The following is a 26,530-nucleotide window of genomic DNA, read 5'->3' as shown; positions in this document are numbered from 1 at the left end:
TGGCCCCCGGTGTACCAGGGGTGTGACCCTCACCCTGTGCTTTCCGTGCTTTCACTCCACCCAGCACGTGGGGGCCATACGCTTGCTGCTCAGTCTGGAGGGGGACTGGGCTGAACCTGTCCAGGACACCATCTCGGGTCCCGAGAAGCCTGGCATCCCTTTGTCCCTTTGCGCCTTCACTGCCGCGTTCCTTCCTTCCGAGGCAGGCTTTGTGGCAGGCTGGGGGCCGCCTGGGCCCTGTCCTGCTCTTGTGATGCTTCTAGGCGAATGAGGGTGCGGCGGTGTGGCCCAGATGCCCAGGTCCGCAGAAGAGGCCTGCAAAGGCCTGCAGGTGTCCGGGGGTCCCGAGAACACAGGTGGCCTGGGACTGGACCCTGAGGCTGAGGTGTGTGATGTCAGGGCAGTGGGCAGCCCACAGGAAGCCTCTTCTTGTCTTTTTTGAATTTTGAAAGTATCTTGGACTCTCGGAGGGGGACCTCTGAGTGTACACATACTTCTCCTCACCCCAGCGGAGCAGAGCGGGAAGTCTGGTGCCCTCGCTCCGAACCTGTCAGCGCGTCACCCACAAGCGAGGGTATTCTCGAGCACAGCTCAGCCTCTCAGTTCTGTCCCTGCGTGTGACCCATTCACGCCCCAACAGGTGTCCCTGGAAATGCTGGTTCAGGAGGAGGGGAACCTGGGGGTGCGGCCTGCGCTCTTCCTCTCCAGTCCGCCGTCTGCAGGGGCGCTGCTCCCTTCCCTTGCCTTTCATGACCTCAGTGCCCTGTAGGATCCAGGAGCCTTTTGTTGAAGACTATCCCGGTTGTGTCCTCTTGGGACTGGATTTGGGTTGTGCGCCTGTGGGGGAACCAGGCACGATGCCGCCTCCTCCTGCCCTGTCCTGTCCTGCAGGTGGCAGATGGCTTGGCTTTATCTGGTTGTGGAGATGCCGACCTCCTAGGCAGGGCCTGCTGGTCCTCTCCTCAGTGGCACTCTGTCCTCCGTAGTTCAGAGCTCTCCTTGTGAAGGGACTTGGGACAAGATGCACCTCTGGTTTTTCTTTCTTCTCTTTCTGCCAGTTAGGATTATGGCTTCCTGTTTTATTTTTTTAATTATTTCTTTTATCTTTTTTAAGTTTGTTTATTTATTTATTTATTTATTTATTTATTTATTTATTTATTTATTTATTTATTGAGAGACACAGAGAGGCAGAGACACAGGCAGAGGGAGAAAGCAGGCTCCATGCAGGGAGCCTGATGCGGGACTCGATCCTGGGACTCCAGGATCACACCTTGGGCTGAAGGCGGCGCTAAACCACTGAGGCACCCCAGCTGCCCTAATTATTTCTTTTAAAATGATTTTACTTATTTATTTGAGAGAGAGAGAGGAGGAGGAGCAGAGGGAGAGGGACAAGCAGACTCCTTGCTGAGCGTAGAGCCCAACACAGGGCTCCATGTCATGGCCCTGAGATCGTGACCTGAGCCAAAATCAGGAGTCAGACATTTAACTGACTGAGCCACTCAGACGCCTCATGTTCTCAGCATTTTCTGAGCACTACCCTCCTTCCTGGCACGTATGCTTGCTTCTTTGTCTGAGCTCGAGAGTCAGCCATGTCTCCGAGGAGCTCTGTTCCATTGTGGAGATGGGTATTTAGAAGCCAAGATCTGGGTGCTGGTGTGCACACTGCTGCAGGGTGTCCTTGCTCCCAGGTGCTCTCGGTGGTGGGAGCTGGCGGTGTATGCATGTGTCTGTGCACACCCACGGGTGTGGATGGATGTACTGTGTGCACACACATGCCCGGATATGTTTACATTGGTCTTTGTTTTCTATCTGTATAAGTGCTGCCAAATAGAAAAAGGTGAGCTCTGTTTTTTTATTTCAGAAGTTATGGTGATCATATTGAAAAAGCAGAAACACAGGACATTAATTTTAAGAATACATTTTATTTAACCCTTGTCTTCTCAGGGGGCGGTGATGTGGCCCCCAGGTGGTGGAAATCAGGTCTTTGGAGGTGAAGCAATCATGTCCTTTTTATGTATAAAGCACAGAGGCACATAGAGTAGGAAACAGATCCATAGTACATCCGTGGAATTGAAACTTCATATGGGAAGTCGATTATGAAAACTCCTGGAAAGGGCTCCTGAGGGGGGTGGTAATGACAAGTGCAGAAATGTGGATTTCCCCAACATTGGCTTTCCCATGTGGCAGGGGTTATGGCTCTGAGTGGGTAGCAGTGGCTGTACCCTGGGGGCTGGGAGGGGAGTGAGTGGGGTCCTGAGATTTGGGTGGGGGATCCTCAGGTGAGACCTGTGGGCTCATCTGCCTAGGTCACAGGAAGGCACCGTTTGGAACTGGTGGACCGTGGGCTGTTTGTGCGGGGCACACAGATTCCGCCGATCTGGCTCTGGCGTCGGTGGGCTGGGTAGGAACCTGACAGTGTGCTGTGCATTTGGTGGGGAGGGAGGGAGGACCTGGTCCCCGGACCAGGGTCCCGACCTGGACCTTGGAAATGGGTGTCTCAGTGCTGAGAATGGGGGGGATCCGCTGGGCCTGGGGCCAAGTGTGTGGGCGGCAGCTTTGCTGGAGGCCTGACCAGGAGTGTGGCCACGGTGAGCCCCCATCCCACTGCCTCGTTTGAGCTCTTTCTTGCACGAGGATAGGGTGGCCAAGGGTGTCCCCTCCCTGGAGAAGGGACTCTGTCTTCCTTCCCAGAACTGCAGTGGGTTCTGCTCTGGGCAGTCAGAAGCACGATGCCCTCCAGCCCCTTCCTCCTGGCCCTGTGTCCAGGCCATGCCTGTGTCTGTGGCTTCGTGACTTTGAGGGGAGGGATGTCCGGGACAGGCAGTGCTGGTGGGGTGGGTGTGGTGGGGCCTGGGTTTAGGCAGAGACCCAGACCCGAGCCCAGCAGCCTGGTGGCTGAGGCCCTGCCAGGTAGATCTCCCTCCTGACTGCCCCTCACTTCCACCGCTCTTCCCCCCAGCGCCCCAGCCGACCACCAGCACCCCACTTCCAGAGCAGGGGTTGGCACTTCTCTTGTGTCGAGGGCCAGACGGTAAATATTTTAGGTCTTGTGGGCCAGACAGTCTCTGTCGTAACTATTCAACTCTGCCCTCCTGGTGTGAAAGCTGCGGAGGACGATCTGCAAATGAGTAAGTGTGGCTGTGTGCCAGTAAACTTTATGGAGAATGAAATTTGAATTTCATATCATTTTCATGTGTCACGAAATATTTTTTTAATTTTTTTTTTCTCCAACTGTTTTAAAAGGTGGAGACCTTCCCTAGCTTGTAGCCTGTCAAAGCCAGACAGTGGGCAGGTCAGGGCTCGGGGGCCTGTCCTGGGGCCTGTGAGGGGGCCCTGGGGTCCTGCCCTCTCAGTTTGCCATCATGTCACCATTTGTATCCAGGGCTCTTGGTGCGGACTCCTAACAGGCACTGCTCAGCAAGGACAGAGCTCTCTACCTTGCACCTTGTACCAGAAATGGTGCTAAGTGCTTAGGGCCGTGACCTCGGCTCATCCATACGGGGGTTGTGGCAGGCCCTGCCCTCAGCCCCCCCATTATAGGGGGGGAGCAGGGGCCACTAGGGCTGAGCCCCTTGGCGCCTGGAAGGGTGCAGACCTTTGCTGAGCGAGATGAGCTGCCTGGAATGTCATCGGAAGGATCCCTTGCCATTGGCCCCTGGGGTGCAATGGGAGTGTTTGTGGGGGTGGGGTCACGGGCCTTCCTGAGCCTCAGTCTGCGAAGGGGGTGCCTGGGGCCACCTTGCAGGCTGCAGTAAGATTTGGTGGGACAAATCAAAGGGCCTGACACTGTCCCTGCCTTGCACCTGGCCCTGTAGGTCTGGAGAACATGGTGCCCCTCCCCAGGCCGGGTGCCTGGCTTGCTCCTGCTGGCTGGGGCAGCCGCCTTTCCCGGCCGGCCGGCTGGCCCCACCTCGCCTCTGGCCGCCCAGCTGTAGCAGAGCCACATGGTGGCTAGGAGAGTGTGGGCGGCCTAGGCCCTGGATTGGACCCTCCCTCCTGCCCTGGCCTGCAAGCCCCCTCCCACTCTTCATTTACCCTTCAGCCCCAGAGGCAGGTGGTGGCTGGGTGGTGGCTGGGTGATATGCAGAAAGATGGAGGACTCTTGGCCAAGGATAGCACCCAGCCCCTCCCTCTCCTGGTGACCTTGGCCGTCTTGGTGCAGACCCTGCCCGAGGACCCATTCTCTCACCCTGTGTCTGGCCTCTTGGGCTTTTGGACAGTGGGGCTTTCTAGCAGTGACCTCATGGGGTTTGGCTTCAGGACAGAGGGGACCCACAGCTCTCTGCCACGTGTCTGGATGCCACGAGGTGATGTGTGCTCAATGGAGAGTGTCCCCTCTCTCCACCATGGGGTGGGTGGTGGTGTCTCCTCGGGCACCCTTGCTGGGTGTTTTAGCTTTTTGAAGCCTGGGGCTTTGGCTTTGCCCCGTGAATGCCCCTCTCCTAACACGTGCCCCTAAACACTCCTGGGCAAGAAGTCTGATGCCTGGGAGTGGACACTCCAGCACCTGCGCATCCCCTGCAATGCTCGGGAGCCTCCCCCTCACCTCGCCCCCCCCCCCCCACTTGGGGGAGACTGGTCCCCGTCTGCCGCCTGGATAAGCCCTGCTCTGCCCTGCTCAGCCAGGACGAGACCCATGGCTGCCTGGAGGGGCCCCCCTGAACCTCTGTGCTCTCAGGGGGCTCCCTGCCAGCATCTTGAAGCTGCTGTGACTGTTGTGGTTTCTGACCCAAAAGATAAATAAGCACTACAACCGCATGGCCCCCCTGGGGGAGAGGGGGCTGAGTCCTGGTGCTTGGACTGCCCATGGGACCCGGGGTGCTAGCACCCGAGTGAGGTGCCGCCTCCCTCACTATTCTCTGTACAGTTACGTAAGGATGAAAATAATTATTTTCAACACGTCTGCTTGTCTGCCCCGAGTCACCCTGAACTTGAGACCAGGAACACTTCTGTTGGTTTGTTGTGTTTTGAGCTCTTGGCCTCATAGGCAGCCTGGTCTCGGTTGAGGGCCTGCTGCCTGTCCTCCCGTTCTGTCCACTGGGCTCTTCGACCTCCACATCTTTACAGGACTGGGGGGCCCCCCACTGCCACCCCTCCCCAGGCCGTGCCGCTATCTGTGTGGGGAGGGGGTGCCTGCCTGTGTCCTGCCATCGGGAGACCTTAAGACACGCTTGTGGTTCTGCTGCAGCAGGATAGGTGTGTCCCTGACATGTGGAAGTTGGCGGGGTGAGTGCCCCAGGGCGTCACCAGGAGGCCCTGTGCAGTAGGCAGGTGGGGGTTCCAGGCGTCTGCCTGCCCCTGCGCCTGCACCTTTCTCCGCCCCACCCCAGCCCTGCCCCTGCCTCGTCCCCTTCCTGAGCGCACGCACCTGCCTTTCCCTGGGCCAGACGTTTCCAGTTTGTACCGATGTTCACTTGATTGTCACATTTGCTCGATTGTCATTGTTGGCCCCTAGACGTGGGATGCTGCCAAGGGAGGGTGGTGCACACACTGTACTAAGCATGCGGAGACTGGTGGCCCTGGGGAGAGGGGGCCTCTGCAGAGGTGCAAGGCCTAAACCGCCTCCCCACAGCGCAGAGAGGCTGGCCCCACCTACCCAGGCCTTTCTCAGGCTTCTGTGGCTTGTCCTCCCCTAGGGACAGGCTGTGGCTCATGGCGGTGCTCCCGTGAGCTTTGGCCCCTGGGGGTGGCGGGCTGTGTGCTGGGAGACCTCTGTGGCTCCCCAGGAATGGGGAGGTGCCCTGATGGCATTGGTCATGGCTGGAGCATGGACAGTCCCAGCATTTGACTGGATAAGTGGGTGTCTGGTTCCTGGGGCCGTCGCCGTGTGTCCCGGGCGCACAGGACGCCTAGGGAAGCTTTACAGTCTGTTCATATGCTGTGTCAGGGCCCCATGGTGGCAGAAGTTTCTGGTCCCTCTTGCTCATGGCAGCCACATCCTGAGACCCTCCCTCCCCGGCCCCTCAGCTCCTCCCACTACCCGTCCACCCCCAGAGATGGGCGTCTGTGCCCCCCTCCCACAGCCCCCGGCTCATCTGGCTGTGGGGACAGGAGACCAAGTCCCTAGCAGTCATTTCAGTGAGGGATCTGACTGTTTTCCTCTACACATGATGGGCTTCACCCAAGAACCCACACTGAGCCATTTGGTTTTGTTTTCACCCCAGAACTTGAAGGAAGCAGGCTGGATGGAGGTAGGGCAGTGGGGTGTGACCGGGCTCCCCAGAACTTGCCGCTCTGCTGCCCTCCGCGGGCCTCTGTGTTCCTGGGTGCGGAAGGGGCTGGGCTCCCCCTCCCTCGAGGCGTGGGGCATAGTCAGGGCGCGAGGGCTTGGGGCATCGTGGGGTCTCCGTGTCCCTCCCCCCTAGTAGGGTGGGGATAAAACACAGCATCCTTCCCCAGGGACTAACAGGTAAAGGTGGGGCCTGTCTGGCCACTGAGAGGACTGAGCCCCCACTGACACACGTCACAGCGTGTTTGAGCCTCAGACGTTGTGTCCCACGAGGGAAGCCAGACATCAGAGGGCCAGGTTCCTGTGATTCTGTTTATGTGCACGTCCAGCCCCGACAGAAGGTGGGCTGGGGGACGGACCCGAGAGCGGCTGCTCAGGGGAATGGCTTTGTGTTTGGGGTCATTGCCAAGCTCAGGATTCAGATCCTGCCGGTGGTTGCACAGCGGCGAACGGACAGAGTCACTGATCATAAATTTTGTTATGTGTCTCTGACCGCAGACCCTTGCGGGGCTAGGAGGGGAACCATGTGAGAAATGTAAGCAGGTGTGTGGCAGGTGAGAGCCTGGAACCCGCACTGGCTGTGGTGGGGGCCTTGGGGCCACCATGTGACTCTCCGGGGCCCTGCACGCCTTTGCCTGTGGCCTCCCTCCTCCTTTTTTTAAAAGATTTTATTTATTTATTCGTGAGAGAGGCAGAGACACAGGCAGAGGGAGAAGCAGGCTTCATGTAGGGCGCCTGATGTGGGACTCGATCCCGGGACCCCGGGATCATGCTCTGAGCCAAAGGCAGATGCTCAACCACTGAGCCCCCCAGGTGCCCCTCTCTCTTTTTAAAGAGACGTTAAAGGTCCTATTGTAGGCCTAGGTTGACGTAAAGACCAGGATACTAATAGTATGTATTTAAATATCATCTTGACCTCACGCACATTTGGGCCCCTAAAGGTGCTGGCTCCCTGTGCCCCGCGTGGCCTTCCCTGTGGCATGTTTCTCGGGCCCCTTCTTGCCCTGGGTCCATGGGGCCCAGGACTGCCCCAGGACTCAGCACGCCAGGGTCTGGAGGCCGAGAGGCTGGGTGCCCTGAGCAAGGCCACCTGGGATTCTTTGAGACTTCCTTCCATCTCTAGGGGTGAGGAGCCCGGGGAATGGCCGCCTTTGCTCCAGGCTCTTGACTTGGTGGCTTAAGCAGAGTGGCCCAGGAGAGCTTGGCTGTGTCAGGAGAGCACAGTCCCCTCCTGCCCACCTCCGTGATCCTGCTTCGGGGTGGGGGGTGATGAAGGGAGATGGGTCCAGGGAGCACATGGGGGATTGGGTCTCAGTTGCCCCACCTGTAAAATGGAACCATCATCTCTAGATGTCACCAAGGTGGATGGGAGGAAGGCTCCTGGGGCATCTGAGGACCCTCCCACCCCCCTGAACAAGGAAAGCCTCCCGCGGTCTAGGTGTCGGTTGCAGGGGCGCAGGATCTGTGTGCGTGTGTAATCTCCCTTGCGGGAGGCCGCCCTGCACCTGATGAGGGAGTCTGTGTGCTGGTTGGCAAGTCCTGCGCCTGCTGCCACTTAGTAACGGAGGGCGTTTTCTCCATACCTTTCAGGAGACCAGTGGCCCTGGAGCCTCAGTTGTGTCTGGGAGGCACACTCAGAGGCGGCCTTGGCTTTCAGTGAGGACATGGGTTTTCTCTGGGTCTTTGGGAGAATCGGTTTCCTGACATTGGCTGCTGTGTTCTGGAGCCTTCCCTGCCGCCCCCCTCCCGCTCATGTTCCCAGCCGAGCATCACTTACGGGGGCAGTGGGCTTCCCGATGGTTTCATCAGCAGGAGCTGAGGGGCGGGCTGTGGAGGACAGATGCCTCGTCTGGGAGTGAATAACTGAATTAGTAAATCCAAGCCATAGACCTCACCTTCCGCAGGCGGCAGTTGTGTATGCACCTGCTCATGTCTGCTTCGGCTCTGCAGCGGGTCCAGTAGCATGGCCGCATTTCTGGGATTCGTTTCCGGCACTAGGTGCATGTGTGAACGATCCGAGTGGACTTTGGGGTCAGGAGGCCGGGTGCGGTCTGCCACCTGTGCTGTCTGGCCAGAGGCTCCTTGTCCATGCCTGTCTGCAGCCCAGAGACGTCTGGGTGATGCCATCCGCCTCCAGGGGCGTGTTTGGGGCTGGTGTCCGCTCTCCTGGACGTGGCTGAGGCCTCTGGAGTTCTGTCCGCCCAGTCTTCTTTGGGGGAGCCCTGCCTCTTGGTGAGGAGAGAGGATCCAGGCGTAGGTGGCTGTTCAACAGCTGGTTCTGTTCATGCCAGAGCCCACACTCTGGACCAGCTGTGTGGTCCCTGTCCCATGCCCTCTCTCCTGCCTGAGCCTCCAGCTGGTGACGATTGTGTCCTGCAGTGGAGTGGCCTTAGTCCCCGGCCCTTCTGCTGCTTTGCCTTCTGGTGGCTCCGGGGACATGCAGGCTGATGCCTGGACTGCCTCTGGGTGGTGGGCCAGGGATCCACCCAGAGTGCTCCGCCCCTGCGGGCATTCCTTGGGCACGATGGGGTCATCCTGTCACCTGCTGTGCAGTGCCTGGTCTGGGTCACTCCTGGGCTGCCAGGTGATGCCTCGGTGATGGTGATTCGTCACGGTTCTGGAGGTGGTTGGCAGTCCTAGCCCCAGGAAAGGGCAGCCCCGGGGAGTAGGGGGTCAAGAGTAGCCGTCCGAGAGCTGTGGAGGCTGAGGCTCAGGGGGCTGGTCCAAGTTCGCGGTAGGGGATGGAAGCGGGACTCAAACCCACGGCTGCCGGACCACCTGTGCCCCAGCATCCTGTGCCACATGGCGCCTGTGGGCTCCTGTGTGTGCCATCTGCACCCTCCCTCAGCGATTTACGTGCTGGCATCCACTCTCTCTTTTTTTTCCCTAACTGGCGTGTGTAGTAAATTTTTTTTTTCTTAAAAAAGAGAAGACAGGATTTTCACATGTTACTCCCTCCTCATGCACATAAACCTAGGGAGAAATTGGCTTGCCATCTCTTTGGGTGTATTTTGTGGTAATTTAGCTGCTTAAATGGAACATCTGTTAGTCAGCGAGGCTCGGGAGGAGCAGAGCTGCAGATTACAAGGTGCTGGGGAAGCGGTGTGTTTGCTGCAGGAGCACAGGCCGCAGCCGCACCGGGACCACTGTGGGCACAGGGCGCGGGAGGCCCCAGCATCTGTACCTGCCGCCGGGTCCCTGAGGACGGCGTTGACCTGCGGGCCCAGCCTGGCTGGGGCTCAGAGCAGGAGACCCCGCCTTTGCAGCCTGCACGTGCCTGAGGGACCTATCACCCAGGCTGCCCTGGCCGTGTTTCCTCCTTCAGCTGCGGAAGGGCGGTTGTAGGGGTCGGGAGCCAGGCTGGGCCCGTGCTCTGCCCGCCCCGTGCGGACGTGGCCACTGGCACCCCTGGACACGCTTCTCGGTGGCTCCCGCGTCCACCCTGCCTGCAGCCTGGTTGGCTCCCCTGTGAAATGTGCTGCCGTGTGAGCAGGTGAGGGCCCCGGGGTCCTGGAGGCCCTGGGGCCCGAGAGTTGGTCTCCTCCCCCTTTACTTTGGATGCTGACATTGGACGTGAAGTGCACTTTGGGGACCGGCAGGCACTGGTTTCCACAGGGGCCACTGTGTGGTATGATGGGGCCCCAGGCCTTTCTGTGATGGGGCTGCTGGTCTTCCTGGCAGCCAGACCCTGGAGGAGGGCGCTGCCCTGCTCTGCCGCCCCTCAGGTCCCCTCCTGGGCCTTTCACCGGGGAGGCTCTTCCCATGGCTCCTGCAGCTCATCTGGACCTGCTGGCTCCCAGGGGACGTTGGTTGAGCACCTACTGCCTCTGGTCAGTTGGCCTCAGGGTCAGGGAAAGATGGGTGAGGCCTGGCAGCAATTCCCAGGGGCTCAGAGTCTAGGGGGCTGTGGGGGGAGCAGCGGTCACCTCTGGAGGCAGGGAGGTTGGAGGGACTCAGAGCCACAGCCCTCTGGGCTGCAGGGAGGCAGCGCTGTAGGGGTCAGATGGGTGGGTGGCCTCGTCCTGGGGTGCCGGGCAGTCGCAGAGGGGCTCGGAGAGAACACGATGTCCTGGATTTGGCTTCAGAAGGTTCTGCTTGGTCGTGGTGCTGGGACTGGACTGGAGGCCGCAGTCGGCAGTCCAGGAGGCTGAGGATGGGGAGGAGGCGGATGCGGTAACCCCGGCAGGAAAACCCATAAGGCCTGCAGGGAGGGCAGGGGGCAGCGTGGGGGAAGGGACAGCTCTGGGCTGCAGGGTGTAGGGCTGGCCCCGACCTGGGGTGATAAGGAGGGTGCCCTGATGTCAGGCTTGGGCAGTAGGGGAGCTGGTGGGGCTCGTCCGGATTCGCCCTTGGGGCTCAAGGTCTGCCGTTGGCTGCTGCCCAGGGAAGGCCCGGCTCTCCCAGCGGTCTGTCCGGAATCTGCCCTGACCGGAGTTGCGGGACGTTTCAGCCCCGCCCCGTTGTGTTTTCTGTCTGGCTCCGAGCTTCCTGCTCTTTTTCCGGCCTCTGTGTGGCTGACCACACATCAGTGTCCAGGCTGGACTTGGGGGGTGACGGCTGCCCCCCTCACCCCCAGCCCCAGTGGGCCAAACTCTGTGGGCTTTTGTGGGGCCAGGGCCCCGGCCACAGTGAGACACCTTCCAGAAGCCTGGGACTGCGTTCCCGACTCTGCGTCCCTGGTAATGACGTTCTCGAGCATGCGGGCAGCTTTGCCTTCACAGGCGCCCCGTGTGTCCAGGTTGTAAACAGGTGCTCTCGTTACTCGGGAGCGTGGGGCCGCGTGGGGCCGGCGCGTTGGAATCCAGCTCCCCGGGGGAGCCTAGATCCCTGCGTGTGTGATTCATCTTCAGGTAACACGGTGGCCTTTGCAGACACCCAGTAAGACTGCTGCAAAGCCCAAAAGAGTCGTGTGTGTTATTTTTTAAGTGGTTTTTGCCTGTGGAAAGAGTGTTTTTTCTTGAAAAGGGCCCTGCCTTCGATCAATTTCTTGGGGGCTACTTTATTGCTATTGATTCAGTAAAGCTTTAATCAGGAAACAACCTTGCAGGGGGTTCTGGGGAGGGTAATGTGCCAGCCTCGTCGATTTAGCAGCGAGGAGCATTTGCCGAGACTTGGGGGCCGCGTGTGAGCCTCACGGCTGCCTGGTGTTTCGGTCTTCAGGCCCAAGCTCGGGTGGGGCGCACCCTAGGACTGCACCCAGGGCTGGCAGAGGTTGGGGGACCACTGTGGGACACTGTGGGAATCAGAGACCCAGGGTGGGTTCCCTGTGCCTCTCCCCTTCCTCCACCTCTGAGAGCCACCAGGTCACCAGTGCTAGGAGACGGCTCTCTCGTTCAGGATGCTGTCCCCGAGCAGTGTCCCCTCTCTGCAGGCCCTGGTGTGGATGGGACCAGATACACTCATACGTACTTACATATTTAAGGCTTCCTGGTCTGTTTGCCACCCAGAGGACACTGTGCATGTACCTGAGTGTCCCCACAGAGCTGGGGACTGGGGACTCACCTTATTTACCATCCAGGAGCCTGCTTTTGTTACTGCTGCGTCTGCCCCGCGTGGCTTTCCACACACACTATTCCATACTTTCCAAGGTAAATCCTTTCTTCACGTTCTGACAGCTCTGAAATCAGTGTTGGCCTCGCGGGGAATGATGTGTCAGACCCTGTGGTCTGCACGATTCGCTGTTCAGAACTGAGATTGGTGGCATGAACCCATGAGGAAGATCCTCAGGTGACGGGAAGGTGCCCGTGAGTCCACCCTGCCCCGTGATCTTGACGCTGAGAAGGGGTCTTCAGTACACAAAGTTGAGACTAAACAATCACAAACAATGATTACTAGAAAACCGTTCGAGGATTTAATTGACTTAGCAGCACTCATCCCAGACGGGCTTCTCAGTTTCCTGCCTGTTAATAAAATCATCATGGGGACGGTGGGGTTGTAGTTCCCAGGAGCCTTGCAGGGTCAGGGTGGTGGCCTGTCCCGCTGGTGCCTGGACAGAGATGAGAGATGGGGCCACCCCAACCTGTACCCCCTGCCCCGGGCAGCCCAGCCACCTGTGAGGATGGTGAGAATGGGGGATGGAGCCACTCAATACCCAGCCCCCGAAGCCCTGGGAGGCGACCAGGATGGTTCCTTTTTTTTCAGCCCTCTCTCTGTGTCCAGCCATAAGTTCTGGAGTCTCTGCCTCCTGGAGCCCCTAAGGGCACAGATGAGGTGGGGGTCCCCACCTAGGGCTGCCTGCGTCCCCCACCCTCTGGCACTGGGCTGGTGTGTTTTGCTGCATCTTTTGGCTTTCCTGAGGCCACCTGAGTGGGGACACTGGTGGCTGAGGGCTACTAAGAGGGGTGTCCCAGGACCGGGGTGTCAGGAGGCTGGGGGTTGAGGAGCCAGGGTGGGTGAGGTGTCCTTGGGGGGTACCCCTTTCCTATTCTAGGCTTAGGGGTGGATGCAGAGCAAGGGGCAGCCACCCCCGAGGACCCGAGGCTGCCCTTCTGTGCTCCTTCAGACTCATCATCGATCTGTGCGTGTTACTCCTGGATGGCTTTCAGTGGCTGTTTCCCGAGCACCTGGTGGTGATTGGACCTTGTTTCTTAAAGAGCACGGAGCTGCTGGCTGACAAGTTCTCCAGACTGGCCAGCATGGGGATCGGACACAGAAATGCACCCTGAAGCCTGTGCATTTTGTGGGAACCAGAGGTCAGCTAGCCAGGCCTCACCATGCCTTCCTGGCTGATTTCCTCTCAAGCCAGCCCTTTGGCTCTGTGGCCAGGAGTGTGTGTGTGTGGGGGTTCTAGACCTTTGGTGGGGTTTCAGATACCGGGGGAGCTGGACTCCTCATTTCCCCTCCGCTGCCCTTGGCTTTTCAGGCACAGACTGACTCGTGGCCCTCCTTGGAGGGTTCCAGATTTGGTTCTCGGCTTGGCCTGCCCAAAAAGCTGGCTTGAGAAGGACAGGGAGGGCTGCTGGGTGTGGCTGCTCAGCGGCCATGTGGATTAGTGATGTCTGCCAGGACCTGGGTGGTGGAGGGGGCCCACTCTGCTCCCACTCATTAGTGATGTCTGCTGGGACCTGGGCAGTGGAGGGGATGCACTCTGCTCCCACAGATGAGTGATGTCTTCTGGGGGGTGGGCAGTGAAGGGGGGCACACTCTGCTCCCACAGATTAGTAATGTCTGCTGGGGTGTGGGCGGTGTTGCGCACCTTCTGCACACCTCCCCTGGGGCAAGCATCTGCGGTCAGCCTCAGAGCCCCTTGGACTCAACCCTGTGACCATTCCCCTCCTCCTGCCTCCTGCCTCCACCTCCTTGCACCCCTCCGCCTAGGCTCAAGCACTGCCCCATGACCTCCCCTGTCCTGTGCTCCCAGCTCTGCTCCTGCTCAGCTGGCCCTGGTCCTGGGGGAAGGGATACGTTTCATCGTCTGGCCTGGCAAGGTGGGGGCTTGGCTCAATGACACCGTGAGGGAGCTGCAGCTACCCTGTGTTGCCCTGGACCTGGACCCCTCCTCTCTGGGCCAGGACACCTTTTCAGAGTCTGGGACCCTGAGTCTGGACCTGGATCTGGATTCAGACATTCCCGTGTCTCAGAATCCAAGATGCCTCCTTTCTGGGCCACGGCTCCTTCACTGAACAGAGGGTGTTGTAGTCAGATGCACAGGGTGCCACAGGCCTGGGCCGGCAGCAGGCCCCACGCAGTAAGCTGTCTGGGGAGAGGAGAGAGCCTGGCCCTCACGGAGGGCACCTCCCTGCTCTGTGTCTGTCGGTGTCTGCCAAATTCTGGAGAGGAGGAAAGCGAAGGCACTTAGCTTCCCCTTCCTCTCAGCTGTGCCTGGTTTCCTGGCTCGAGGAAGCTGTTGGCAGTGCCGTCCTGGAGATAGGATTTGAGGTGAAGCTCCTCGAGCGAGCCTCCCAGGTGAGCGGCTGCTTGTCCCTAGCCCCTGGGCTGCCCTGGCCTGTGCTGGGAGGTGTAGGCCTCTCCAGGGACCCGGGAGGCGGGAAGTAAGCCTTGGTCTCTCGTGGTTAGCATTTTAGCGGCCAGATGATGAAATCCCCTACGGGCCAGAACTTTCTCGGTTCAGCCTGGGCGTGGGAGGGGCAGCAACAGGGTGTTCTTCTTGGTGGGTTTGGTGTCACAAAGCTGATTTACATGTGTGCCTGATTCCTCCTGTGATGGTGGAGCAGTGAGCAGTGTCCCTCGAGAAGAGGTGCCTGCAGGTGTGGGCCCAGGGGCTGGGGTGCCAGGTTTGCCCAGCTCTCCCCATGCATGCGGGTCCTGGGGCAGCCCTGCCAACGTGCCCTGGACTGGAGACCTGACAGCACCGGAAGCTGTCACAGTTCTGAACAGAGGCCCCAAATGCAGGTGTTGGTGGGGGCTGTGCTGCCTCAGAGGCTGCAGGGCATGGTCCCTCCCCGCCATCGAGGGGACACCTCGCCCCTGCATTTGGTGGCCCCATGCGTCCCGTGGCTTGAGAACCCCCGATCCCATCTCTGTCTCCATCTCGTCCTCTCTGCCCTGTGTGTCTCCAGCAGACCCTTCTCACCTCTGGGGCTTACCTTTGGGTCCCCGTACTCCGGCCTGTGCAGGGCTGCTCTGTGGTTTGCAGCTGGTGGGCCACGCAGTCCTCCCCACCCCGAGCCGCTCCGCTGCACTCTCACTTCCCTCAGCCATCCCCCTTCTCTCGAAAATAGCACCGGGGTGGGCAGGCACCTTGCAGGCCCAGCCTGGGAGCCTGGGTGTAACTGTCTCTTCCCATGGGGGGAGGGGCCAAAGGCTGTGCCGTCCTTCGGGTGCCCTCGTGCCTGGCACCAAGTAGGGCCTGGCAGCCTTTGGGGTGATGAAGGGGTGAGTGATTAGTGAGCACACCCGTGCAGGTGGGGACTGTGCTTGGGGCTGCCCAGGGCCCTCATTCGCCTGCTGCTCTCACGTGGTGGAGCCCGTCTCTGCCGAGGGCTGTTGGGTGGTGACTGTCCTGTCACCCTGCAGCCGACATGGAACCTTTGGCTCCGTTGTGGGAGTGGCCTGTGAGGGCAGAGCCGTCTGCCATCGTGTAGATATGATGGTGAAACTGGTAACAGCTGAATGCCCAGCGTCAGGGCCAGGCCTGGGGAGTCTCCTGGACGTCCGGCTCGGGCTGCCACTGGGTGTCTTGCTGCCAGGGAGGAAAGCCAGGGCCCAGGCTTGTATGCTGTTCCCAGCGCTCAATTTTGTAATAACAAAAACTAGAGCGTCAAAAGGCTGGACGGCAGAAAGTCCCCACATGGTAAGTGGTGCTTGAGGGCTGGAGCTCATGTGGGTTTTTCTTTTCTTCCAGGCCCCCACTTATGTAGGAGAAGCCATTCTTTTTTTCAGGGGCAAAGACCAAGAGCAAAGTTTGATCCTGGGAGCCGTATCCCAGGCACCTTTCCCTCCATTACAGTCAGATGGGACCTGCAGGCAACTGGCCTGGACGGGGGCAGGGTGGGCGGAGGCCTCAGTTTCCCCACTTGGTGAGGTGGCTGGTGCCGGTCATCCCAGCCCCGGAGGCTCCAGGGTCCCGAGTGCCGTGAGCCGCCCCGTCTGCAGCCTGCCCTCCCGGGGACCCTGAGCAGGTGGGGCCCTGGCTGGAGCTTGGCCTCCTGCATTGAAATGCCAGTTCTGGCTCAGCTTTCCCATTTGTGGGCTGGCTGGAGGCGTGCCCGCCCTGTCCCCCCATCCCCCCTGTCCCCCTGCCCCCTGGGCCACAGCTTCCCTCCCCTGCTTGGCTCCCACCCCACCGCCCCCAGAGGGGCGGAGGGTGAGTCTGCAGCTGGAGGGTGAGTCTGCAGCTGTGAACATTCCTGACCCCGGTTCAGGGGAGAGAGCCCAGCTGTTCCTGGCAGACAATGGGCCCCGCGCCCCCCTGCTGCCCATGCCTCCTCGGTGCTCTGAGTGGCTGGAATTTCCAGAAAGTGCAGCTTCTTCAGTGGAGAAGAGCTGGTGGAGAAGAGCTGGGAAAGGCCGCATCCTCAGAAACAGGCTGTGCTGGCTGGGTTTTTAACACATTCACAGGACGCTCTTCTCCTGAAGCCAGCCAAGGGTGGAGGTGTCTTTTTAAGAAATCCTAAAAGTAATGCCCGATCACTGCAAAAAAGAAGAGACGACTTAGGAAAGTTTGTGGACTCCCGCCCCGGGAAGGCCCATGTCATTGTGACGTTGAGGTCCCCAGACCCACAATATCTGTCAGAGGCTGGTTTTGCTGCTCTGAGGCAGCTGGAGACCCTCCTGTGTGGCTGGGGACGCGAGGGGCCGGGGGGCCCTGAGATGCATCGAATGACCATGGCATGGGGGGGGCATGCGGGATAGGGTGGGGGTTCTGACGAGCCAGCAGTTTTTTTTTTTTTTTTAAAGATTTATTTATTTATGATAGAGAGAGAGAGAGAGGCAGAGACACAGGAGGAGGGAGAAGCAGCCTCCATGCCGGGAGCCTGATGTGGAACTTGATCCCAGGACTCCAGGATCGTGCCCTGGGCCAAAGGCAGGCGCTAAACCGCTGAGCCACCCAGGGATCCCCCAGCAGTTTTTTTATGGTGGTGAAATGAAGAGCTGGGGTCGATGGAGTTAGGGCACAGGCAAGCACCGTTGGCTGCATTCACACTGTCGTGTGGCTGGCTGTCCCCTCCCTCTGACTCCACATCTCAATCATCTTGCAAAACTGAAAGTGCACCCGCCAGATGACCCCTGTGCGCCCCTCCGTCCAGCCGCAGTGTCTGTTGCTTGGCCTTTCCAGGGCCTGGGGTGTGCCTCCCGCGGCACCTTGCCCCGTCCTCCATGCCTATCCAGCTCACAGTGTGTGTCAGGATTTCCTTCCTTTTTAAGGCTGAATAATATTCCGCGATGTGGCTGGACACCGTTTTGTCTGCCCATCACCCGCTGATGGATGGATCGTGGCCATGGCTGTGCACACACCTTTGAGCTGCTGCCTTCTGTGTTTTGGATGAAGACCGGAGGTGGGATTGCTAGTCGAGTGGTGGTTCTACTGTCAGGGTTTTCAGGAGCTGCTGGACTGCTTTCCGCTGGAGTCCTTGCCCAGGCCTGCTTTCCCTTTGGTCGGCAGTGATCCCCTGGTGGGTGTGTGTGGGGGGTCTCTCTGGAGCCCGTGTCCAGGCTGCAGAGCCCCTCCCCTCCCCCTCTCCCCGAGGTCTGCCTCCCTGGGCCCCAGGGACTGCAGTCAGGCTCACCAAACAGGGAAACCAAGGCTTACAGAGGGCAGACACTTGTCCGTGGTCCCCAGCGAGCTCTGCACCAAGCTAGGTGCACGACCAGTGCCCTCTGCCCTCACTGCCCGCAGGGTGAGCAAGAGGGGGCAGGGGATGCGAGTTCCTGATTCGGAAGAGCACCCGTATGCACTTCCCCAGAGGGCAGAGGCTGCAGTTACCCCCTGAGGTCAGGCCGGCCTCTCCGAGCCCTTGGCTAGTCTGTGGGTGGGCAGCAGCCTGCGTGGGAACAAAATGGAAGAGAAGTAACTTCAGAAGGCACAGCTGAGATTTCACACGTATCGGGTGTCTCTCGGGCGAGGGAGGCTGGTTTGGGGGGAGGAGAGAGGTGCCTGGTGTTGGCATCAGGGGGTTGGACCCTCTCCCTGGCTGCTTCACAGACGGGTGACTCCCCGTGGGGTCCCTCCCACCTGCTCCATTGGACGTTTGGGGCGTGGATGAGTGAAGCCCCCGGAGGGACCGGGGGTCCTGACAGGTTGAAGGCTCTACGGACTGGGATTCAGGGAAGTGGGGCCTCCTCACTCCCTCCCTCACCCACAGAGCTGCCATCTGCCCTGCGGACCGAGCCTGGGAGATGTCCTCGGTCCCCGAATCCGGGGCTGACGAGCCCTCTGGGTTCTCGAGCATCGGGGCAGCAGGAGGTGGAAGTGCTTTCCTCTCTCCTCACCAAGCAAACTTGGTTTATGGTTCACAGACGGCAGGCTCGTGAACACGAAGAGCGTTTAAAAACCGAAAAGCGTGTGTGCCTCTCATTCTCCACCTGCTCGGACTTCAAAAAACGTTTCCCAGCGGGGCACCTGGGTGGCTCTGTTGGCGGAGCGTCTGCCTTCAGCTCAGGTTATGATCCTGGGGTCCTGGGGTCGAGTCCTGTGTGGGGCTCCCTGCTGAGTGGGGAGGCCTGCTTCTCCCTCTCTCCCTGCCCCTCCCCTGCTTGTGCACTCACCCTCTCTCTCAAATAAATAATTAAATCTTAAAAATAAAACAACACATTTCCCTGAGTCCTTGTCCACCTGCAGACGTGTTTATGCTGAGCGTTAATCATCACGACACAGACGTGTTGAGCACACACACCCCCTCGTGTGCCCCACACATCAGCCCGTCCGGCTCAGCGAAGCTGTGGAGTGAGCAAGCCGGGCACAGTAGGCTCTCAGCTGCTGTCACAGCCTGACCTTCTGTTTCCGTGCAGGGAATGAGTCCCCTCTCCCCATGCAGCCTTCTGGGGCCGCTTTCTGGTTTCACTGGGCACCTCCTATGTGCTGCTACTGCTCTGGGCACGTTGGGCCCTTGCTAATGTTTGGGGAGAGGTGGCACCTGCAGAGCAAGAGGCAGCCTGCCAAGGCCTCTCACCCATTTGGGTGCTGCATGGATGCTGTCCATCAAGGGGCCTTCCTTGCTGACTGGCGGGTCACCCCCGACCCCCATGGTGACCGAGCACATTCAGCAGCCTCGACCGTGCATGCGTGCATGTGGGGATGGGTGGACTGATGGATGTTAGCCGTGTGTGTGTGTATGTGTGTGTGTGTGTGTCCTGGGGGGACGCCACATTCTGGGGCCTCCCCCCTCCCTTAGAAATTCCTAGGAGCTGTGGAATGACAACTGAACAGGAACTTTACCCTTCTTGCCATGATGGGTGTCCACCGAGCAGGGGGTTCCCCACGACCATCCGTGTGCTGCTTTGAGGGATGCTTTCTGCTGCACTCCGGGCCTGGTGGAGGGGAATGTTTTGTGTCCCTTGGTGTCCCTAAGGTGATGGGGCCTCAAGGAGGCCATGTGTAAGGCATTGGGTTGCCACACATGGGAGGTCACCTGCATGATCAGGCCGTATTGTGCAAGTATGTGTAGGGGGTCTTAGCTGCCCCCAGGTGGGCTGCAGCCCCGGGGTGAGAGGGTGGCCTTCACAGAGGGCAGGGGGGCTCGGACTGGGCATCCTCCCGTAGCCACTGGATGGGGGGTCTGGAGACTTTAGATGTGCACTCAGCCTGGAGCTGGGGTCACGGGGGCGGGCGTCCCTGGGAGGGCGTGGCAAGGGGAAGGGTCAGATTTGGACCCAAATCTTTCTGCGTGAACACTGGCTGGGTTTGTCTGAGCCCCACGCTTCGATGCAGGGGTGTCTGGAGCTGGACCAGGCACTGTGATGTTCAGGAGGAGGCAGGAAGGTAGGGTTCAGGCTGCCCAGAGCCCTGTGTGGGCCCCAGTATGGCAGGTGCAGGATGCAGGGGCTCCCAGCTGAGCGGGGCCATGGGGGGCCTGCAGGCCATGGGACTCTAGCCTCAGGTTCTCGTCAAAACCCAAGTTATCTGTCCATCCATCCATCCGTGCATTCCGCAGACCTTCGCCAAGGGCTTGTGGGTGCCTCACATGTTGTGTTCAGGTCACAGGAGCAAGTGGTTCAGGGCACAAGGGCTGCCGTGATAAATGACCGCACCAACAGAAATTCATGCTTGCCAGCTCCGGAGGCCACAGCCCCAAGACCAAGGTGTTGTGTGGGCCGTGCTCCTCCGGAGGCTCTGGGGAGGGTCCTCCCTGCCTCTCACAGCTCCCGGGGGCCCAGGTGTTCCTTGGCTTGGGGCAGCATCCCTCCCATCCCTGCTCTGCCCTCACAAGGCCTCGCCTCTTCTTCCTGGGACTCTGCCGTGTGTCTTATAAAGGACACTTGCCGTGGGGTTTAGGGTCACCCCAACCCAGGATGATCTCACCCCGAGATCCTGAATCACATCTGCTTAGACTGTTTTCCGAGTAAGATTGCATTCACAGATTCTAAAGGTCAGGACCCAGACATGTCTTTTTGAGGCTGCCTTTCAACCCCCTTGCACTTGGTAAATAACTTCCTCAAGCCTCAGCCTCCTCATCTGTAAGATGGGGATCCCATCTGTGCTTCGCGGGTCGTGTTAAGGTCAGCAGAGCTGATCGGCCTAAAGGTCCGAGTGTGCTCCCTGGTGCGGGGGACGCGGCTGGCCCCCTGGTGGTGGCTGCCGTGGGTATCACCCTATCTGACAGAGAAGGAGACCAAGGCTTGGAGAGGGGAGGTGGAGGGGTCCCCATGTCCAGGCTGGGCTTCTGGCCGTGGGCCTCACGGAGCACATTGGCTTCATGGGGGAAGGACGTGAGGCTGTCCGAGTGGGCTTGGGCCCTGCCCTGTGGGTGACTGCTGCTTCCCCATGGTCGGGGCTTTGTGGGCATCCCCCAGAGTGGAGCAGTGGTTCTCCAGGGTGTGTACCCGGCCAGCTCCATGAGGGGCTGGAACTGGGGACCCGGTGGGAGGGGTCGTCACTCAGAGCCAGCTCCCCCCGCCAGAGAACGGTTGACCATGGGGCCACTTGTCTGGTAAGGGTTTTGACACTTGGGTGCGTACCCGGCTGGCAAGGGGCCTCCTGGCTCCTGCATCACCGTCCTCTCAGGGAAGGTGGGTCTGCCTTTGGTTCAGAGCAGGGGAGAGGCTTCTCGCTGCCCTCTTGTTTGGGAAGCTCTCTGGTGCTTTGGTTTTATTTTCCCTCAATATCTGCAGCACAGCAGGGAGGGCTAATAAGGAGGTCCACGCGCTCAGGCGGGAGTGCAATAATCTGGTGTGTGCTGCCCATTAAGGGACGCATTTGGCTTTCATTTCAGCAGGCGACAGGAAAACAAAGATAGCCAAACGTGTTCTGCTTGGATCCCTCCGGAATTGGATTGCCCAGCTTGCGCTGGCAAGAGGAACCTGCTCTGAGGTTGGCCTTGCAGGCCTCTTTTCTGTGTGGAGAAAATGAGTTGGTGGAGTCCTTGGGGGCGATGTCCCAGGAGGCTGGCGAGCCGGTGTTAGTGGCCTGCGCGGGCAGGAGAGGGAAGGGCAGCCGTGGGTTCTGGGGGCAGGGGGGCGCCCCAGGCAGCAGCCCAGAGCTAATCTCTCTGAGCCATGCCCGCCACGAGCAGCCAGGCAGCAGGAGAGTGGGATTTGAACCTCCCGGTGTTCAGAAGCCGGCTCAGAGGAGATGGTTGGCTGCACAGGGACATCCTAGAAAAGCAATTTCCTGCTGGCTTTGTAGAAAAACCTTTGGTCTGACCCTGACCTTAAAGGCTCGATAGCTCGGCCTCTCTTTATCCCTCCGGCTCACACAGGCCATTAGGCCGAGCGGCGGTTCTTTTGAGGACTCCTGGGAGCAATTTCCATCCAGGTGTTGGACGGAAATCACAGACTCTTTTCTTAGACAGCTGTGGTTTCTACAGGGGTCCCTGCCACACCCCTGCCCATGTGCTCGAGCCTGGGACCGCAGGGCAGGGCCTGGCATACAGTAGGCGCCTATCCAGTGTCCATCAACAGGATGGAATGGGCATCAGCCATCCACCTACTCTGCTTGGGTTTCCAGGCTGCTCCTTTTCCAGGGTTATTTTCCTTGGTGACCCCCCCCCCCCCGGCCCCCCAGCATCGATAGGAAGCACTTCAAGGTCAGGATGGAGAGTGATCATCTGCAGCTGCCACAGGCTTGGCCTGGCCTGGCTTTGCTCACCGTCAGCATGCCTCCTCCTGTTGGAGAGTTTCCTGACCTTTCAGAACCTGCTTCCCACTGTCCAGGGCTGCAGACAGACAGAGACAGACCGGGCTGGCGGTTGGTGAGGAGCCCGGTGCACCGGGTTTCAGGGGCCTGGTGCTTGTTGGGAGCCGGAAGCTGGCCCCTGGCAGAGCCATAGCTGCACAAAGGCAGTGCCGCCCTCCCTCCCAGAGAGGAGCCCGGCCTGCACAGAGGCGGCCCCAGTTTATCCATCAGCCTGCCTGTGCCCTGGCTCCTGACGCCCCTGCGGCTGAGGACATGGCCTGAGTGCAGGAAGCTCCTGTTAGACCGTGCAGATGGGATCGAGCCCCCGACGCTGCACAGATGAGCCCTGCTGGGCCTGTGCTTTCCCTGCCTGGAGCAAGGCCTGGATTGCAGTGCCACCCCGGCCCCTGGTAAAGGGACAGTTACGGGGCTTTGGCCCCATGCCAGTGACAGAAGTCCCTCACTGTCGATGCTGACCACGCAGGCTGTGGCCTTCCATCCTCGATCCGACCACCCGAGCCTCAGTGCCCTGACCTGGAGGCTCACCTGGAGGCCCTCCACTACACCCAAGTGGAGTGGGTGATAAATGACCCACAACCCCAGAGCTGTTACACTGTGAGTGGGTGGACCCTGACTGGCTGGTGCGGAGAGGCCCCCGGTGGCACCGACGTGCACAGGAGCATATGGTCGTGCCAACCCCAGTTCCACCTGTTTGTTTTTGGAAGAGGCGCTTCGGGAAGTGAGGGCTGCCCCCAAGCAGTGGCGGCTGCCCGTGAGGTCCTGGCTGCCTCTGAAGCCCTCGTGGATCATGGCTGCTTGGGGGAAAGCGGGGCCCGTTTTGGAGTGTTGGCCCTCGGGACAGCACGTGTGCCTCATGGACGCTCTTTCCTTCATTTACTAGATATTAAGCCCCCAATGATCCCAGGTGTTTGGGACCCAGGGGAGAAGACGGTCTCTGTGTCTGTCCCACGCAGTGGCTGGCGAGCCGTCACCTCCAGGCCACCTGTTTGTTTACCCCAAGGGCCCCAGATTTGAAAGATCCATTCCAGCATGCTGCATCTGTTAAATAATAATGAAGTCATTTTAAAGGTTTTTGGAACGAGCATGGCATAAATAAAACAAGAAGTTAATTCATTTTCCCATTTTTTATTGATCAAAGGCATGTCAGCTGCCAGTCAGAGCGTCTGATCGGCAGCGCGGCCCCAGGCGGTCAGGGTTGCTCCAGTGGGACGGCGTGCGATTTGTCACGGTGAAGCACAGCTTTAGTGCCGCTCGTTGAGACACTTTAGGAACTCTCTGCCATGTCTGTGGAAATTCGCATATGGAGGACCGCCCCCCCCGCCCCCAGAAGAGCAGGGGTTGTAAAGGCTGAGTCCTTTTGTGTTGATAGCTGGGGTCTCCCTCCTTCCCCCTCCAGGGCTGTGGTGTCCACGGGTCTCTCTGCAGCAGGCGGCGTGGGGAGGGTGTTCATCTCCCCCATGTCCCGTTGGGGTCCGCTGTGAGCAGCGAGCCTCACACACATACCATCTCCTGGAGGCCTTTGGCCGCCTCATCTCTTCACACCCCCACCCACCTCTGAGCAGCAGCTTTGAGGCTGATAGTGAGAAGCCAGCAGAGGTGTGGACGGAGGGCCCAGGCCACCTGGGCTGTGAACTCTCCCCTGCTCCCTGCTGACTCTGTCCGGGAGGGAGGTTGGCCCTGCGTGTGGATCACAGGGCCCTGCAGGGGCCGTTGGGGGCCTATCCCCTGCGTCCACTCTTCCAGGCTATGACGTCACAGGGAAGCTCTGGGAACAGGGACTTCAGGATGTCCTGAGGGTGATGGCCCCAGGGTCAGCTGGCCGTTGCTAAAGTGAGGGGCCCAGATCCTAGGACTCAGAGGGCAGGATTTTCCTTCTGTGTTTTACAAGTGGAAAGACAGGCATGGAGAGGACAGGTGGTTGTTGAGTCAGAGCAGCCAGGTCAGAGCTCTTCCTACTGGACATGCCCACTGCGGGTCTGGAGATGGGACTCTGGGGGCTGGTGGGCTGGGGATGCCAGCCGGGGCCCCTCCCTGGGGGCCCAAAGGGAATAGCTTTTCACATCAGTGGCAATTTCCAGGAGCAGGTTGGGGGATCTGGGGAGTCCACCTGGGACTTTCCCTGTGGGGCCCCAGCTTGGCTGGGTATCACTGCTGGGAGCAGCAGGCCCCTGTCCCAACTAGCAGGGTGGCCGTGGGACTTCCCCTGGGGCAGGCCCTGTGACAGGTGGAGAGGGCCCCCCTGAGAGCTCCCCTCATCCTCACCAGTTCTCCAAGCCTCACTTTGTCTGTCTGTGGAATGGGGTCATCACGTTGCACACCTCATAGGGTCACTGCAGGTGTTGGGTGGGTCTGTGCACTGGAGCACATCGGCATGCTGCCCGCCACACCGTCAGCACCCATCCCCGTTACCTCCTTCCCTCCCTCCGTGGACTCTTTGCTCCGACTGCCCATCCCCAGCAGAAGCCTGCTAACCAGGTGGCTTCCCCTCGTGGGCCTCAATTTCCCCTCTTGCACCTGCCTCTCGGTGCTGAAGTCCGGGAGCAGCCCCTGAGGGAACGTGGGGACAAATCAAAGCCCCTGGCACTGGGCGTACGTGTTGGATGCCGGGTGGATGTGAGTTCTGGGGGCAGGGTGTCCGATTCCCCACCCCAGCCCACCCACCAGGGGTCACGGGAGAGGCCACAGGGGTAGGTCTGAGGGCTGCCCTACCCCGTGGCCAGGTCCTCCAGGTCACTCCATGTCTCCCTGTGGGGCAGATAATGTCTCCGATCGTAAGAGAAGCAGCCGGAGTGGACCAGGAAGCCTGCCGCCCGGGATGCCCCAGGGCCTTGTAGCTCAGACGTGGGGTCATGGCTCCCAGGGCCGGCCTTGCCTCTCACATCCCGGATCCCTGCACTGGGCTGGCCTTTTGAGGGCCGAATGACAGCTGACAGAGGACAGCAGGCCCTGTGAGGCTGGTGGGGGCGGCTGGGCACAGAGCTTGTGTGTCCTCACTAATCTGATTTCAGCCTGACGAGGGGGTGGGACAGAGGGGTCAGGAGTCCACTGCATGGGCGGCCCACTCTTGGCACAATGGCCAGGGCCCTCCCTGCAGGCTGGGGCTGGGGGCTGGGGGGGGCGGGGTGGTGCCTTAAACAGACCGTGGTGGGGTGGGGGCAACCACTCTGGGCCGCTTGTCGCTTGTCAGGAGGCCAGTTGTCCTGGGACAGACCCTTGTCGTGGTCACTTAGCTGGACTTCCGGGGCTAAATGTGAGGCTATGGCTGCCCCTTCATTAAGGGCCTGGTGGGCTGAGCAAAGGGAAGACAGCCCCTCACCCCCGAGGCCACAGGGACACAGCCCTCGGCCAGGCCTTCTGTGGCCACAGGACAAGGATGATCAGCTTCTGGCCTGCACTGGCCACCGTTTGCACCTCCCTCTCCTGCCATCGCTCATCCTGTGGCCGGGATGTGCCTGCAGTGTCTTCTCCCCATCCTGCCCTTGGGAGTTTCTTTGCCAGAGTCTGAAGCTGTCCCTGCTGTGAGCAAGGGACTGTGAGCCTCTGATGGGCCAGGCCTCCTCCCTCTGCCCTCCTGGCCTAGGGGCAGTGGGGATGGAGAGGCCAACAGCCAGGCGAGTGCACGCGAGCCGCAGAAGCAGCAGGCCCGCCGCCCCTGCTGAGTGGAAAGGGTTGGGGGCCAGGAGTCTGGATGCAGGGCCGGCCCTTCCTTGCTCTGCTCCTCTCTGTGTCTGGCCAGTCCCCTAACTGTAGGACGATGGAGCGGGGGGTAACCGTGTGTCCCCTCATTCCAGGCATGCCAGCTATGAGAGGGACGCTTGTGCGAAGCACACTGGACAGTCGGAGGCCTCAGGACTCAGGGACACCCGTCCTCTCTGAGGCCTTTCACTGCTTCACGGCAGGCAGATGTGGGTTCCGATCTGGGCTCCACCTCCTTCTGCTTGGGAGCCTTATTTCCTCTCCTGAGAAATGGTGTGAATGTTTGTAGGATGGGGAGTAAAGGCTCCACGGCAGAGCAGCAGAGCCTGCTGGGCATGGGGGAAGCTCTCCATGAGGATGCCTCTGCCTCCACCTCCGAGTGGGGCCTGGTTCTGCTGCGCCCCCTCCCTGGGGTCTGAGCCTGTCTGTGCCTCAGTTTCCTGGGGCCAGCCTTTTGTTGGCCTGGAGCTGTGCGGGGTTCAGTCCACGAAGGTTGGGGCTGATGCCATCGCTGGGGGAGGGGCCAGGCAGGCAGACAGTGTGCCCGCAGGGCAAAGGGCGCCTGCCTGTTCTGAGCCCCGAAAGGAAGCCTGGCCTCCCCGGCTGCGATTATGGTTAGGAGCCATGTAATTAACTCTAAAAATGGGAGGCCGAGGAGGACACAATGTGGGTGCTTAGTGGAAATTGGAGCCGGGTGATGCTCGGACAGCAGCAGGGCCAGGCCGAGGCTGCAGGGCGGGCAGGACCTGGGGGTGCGGCTGGGGAGGCCTGCTGGTGCCCACAGTCTGGGGGGATTCAGAGCCACGGAGGCGTATCCTCATGCTCTGGGGCTGGAAGGCAGGTCGAGGTGT

The 26,530-nt window shown here is 60.0% G+C and overlaps 1 protein-coding gene and 1 long non-coding RNA gene across 2 annotated transcripts in view; both read left to right on the top strand.

Moving 5' to 3' along the window:
• VAV2 (vav guanine nucleotide exchange factor 2) overlaps positions 1 to 26,530 on the top strand; it is a 160,295-nt gene that overhangs the window by 3,409 nt on the left and 130,356 nt on the right.
• On the top strand, positions 15,346 to 18,368 carry LOC119876662. The gene is made up of 3 exons (XR_005364823.1): positions 15,346 to 15,482; positions 17,057 to 17,187; positions 18,149 to 18,368. It is a non-coding gene; the product is annotated as an uncharacterized LOC119876662 (long non-coding RNA).

Source organism: Canis lupus, chromosome 9 (genome assembly GCF_011100685.1).
Source record: "Canis lupus familiaris isolate Mischka breed German Shepherd chromosome 9, alternate assembly UU_Cfam_GSD_1.0, whole genome shotgun sequence".
In the NCBI taxonomy this organism is placed as follows: domain Eukaryota; kingdom Metazoa; phylum Chordata; class Mammalia; order Carnivora; family Canidae; genus Canis; species Canis lupus.
This window is presented reverse-complemented; position numbering and strand designations above follow the sequence as displayed.